At 37.6% G+C, this 1,707-nt stretch overlaps 1 non-coding gene across 1 annotated transcript; it reads right to left on the bottom strand.

Annotated features, from left to right (window-relative positions):
- Positions 1-1,121: 1,121 nt before the first annotated feature.
- LOC123582030 lies at positions 1,122-1,275 on the bottom strand. Its single transcript, XR_006704155.1, has one exon. It is a non-coding gene; the product is annotated as a small nucleolar RNA SNORA62/SNORA6 family (small nucleolar RNA).
- Between the last annotated feature and the right edge of the window lie 432 nt (positions 1,276-1,707).

Below are 1,707 nucleotides of genomic sequence, written 5' to 3'. Positions count from 1 at the left end.
TGTCACTTTTCCATTATAATGCATATTTTTCCTAAACATCAAGATAGAGTTGACTTTCATAGACCTCTTTAGAAAACAGCTTCTCTACTCAGGAGATGTTGTGTACAGTGAGTAGAATAACAGGTTCAATAAAGATCTGATGTTCTGCCAAGTGTGTTTATAACTCCTTAAATTCACATTTTCTCTGACCTTAAAGGGACTTGTTCCACATTGTGGAGTAGGAATACAAAAGCTTGGGTTCAAATTATGTCTCGACTATTATTTTGGGACTGAGACCTTCAACACATTAATCATTCTCTTTAACTTGGGCTTTTTCGTATATAAAATAACAATAAGAAAACCTACATTCCTGCATTGTTCTCAGTATTAAACAAGAATAGGGGCGCCTGGGTGGCTCAGTTGGTTGGGCGCCTGACTTTACTCGAGTCGTGATCTCACAGATCGTGAGTTCGAACCCGGTGTCCAGCTGTGTGTGCTGACAGCCCAGAGCCTGGAACCTGCTTCGGATTTTGTGTCTCCCTTTCTCTCTGCCTCTTCTCCACTACGTTCTGTCTCTTTCCCTCAAAAATAAATAAGCATTGAAGTTTTTTTTTTTTTAATGAACAAAAACATATATAAAACTGGCATAATACCTGTTGCACAGGAATACATATTAATTCCTCCTTCACTGGCTCTATAAAGTAGGAGTATGGGATCTCATTTACAGAGTTATTGTGTATAATAAATAAGATTATGTATATAAGACAATTTAAATGGTGCTTTGTGCTAAATAAATGATTTCCCTGGTTCTGCCATCTGTTATAGATAGATGGATAGATGATAGATAGATGATAGATAGATAATCAGTTGGGATGATGTTTCTTCCTCAAAAACTTCCCCAGACTAACACACCTTTCTAAAGTAGAAGTTAAGTACTTTTGTACTCATGTTGAAGCACACGTGAGTTTCCGCTAGAGTATTAAGTGTATGACATTATACTTATCCATTTATCCATTCACATGTGTTTATTTTTATTATAAGATGTTATAAAATATTTATCTTTTATCCGTATTTACATTTTCCCAGAGCCACTGTTAGTTCCTAGGATTTTTGTTTTGTTTTGTTTGTTTTGTTTGCTTTTTTCTTGTAGCAAGAATTACTATCAAACTCCACTCTTTGGGCCAGAGATCTTTGTGGAGATAGTGAAAGTCTTGCCACTCATGTAGGATACTACTGACACTTGTGAGTTCATTGGCCAACCAGCAACTTCAACTACAAGTTCTAACAATATGTAGCCTAGGGTGTTGTGTGTGTGTGTGTGTGTGTGTGTTTAATAAATGTTTATTTATACTTTTGAGAGAGAGAGAGAGTGGGGAAGGGGAATAGAGAGAGGGACAGAAAGAATCCCAAGCAGGCTCTGTGCTGTCAGCACAGAGTCAAACGTGGAGCTCGATTTCATGAACCGCAGAGTCATGACCTGAGACGAAAGCAGGAGGCAGACATTTAACCGGCTGAGTCACCGAGACGCTCCTGCAGCCTGGGATGGTTTTAGGTCCATTTCTTTTTCTTGTTTCAAAGATGGGTGTTATAATAGATTTTTTTGGTCCTAAGAAAATGCTACGAAATGAAGTTTGTGATGTGCAATAATCATCTTTGTCTATAAGATATATCAAATTGCACAAGATACATTCCCTGTGTTAGGATTCTGGGAGGCCTAGATATAATCAA

Source organism: Leopardus geoffroyi, chromosome A1, assembly GCF_018350155.1.
Source record: "Leopardus geoffroyi isolate Oge1 chromosome A1, O.geoffroyi_Oge1_pat1.0, whole genome shotgun sequence".
NCBI classification, from domain to species: domain Eukaryota; kingdom Metazoa; phylum Chordata; class Mammalia; order Carnivora; family Felidae; genus Leopardus; species Leopardus geoffroyi.
The sequence above is the reverse complement of the archived record's forward strand: the minus strand, read 5'-3'. Positions and strand labels throughout refer to the sequence as shown.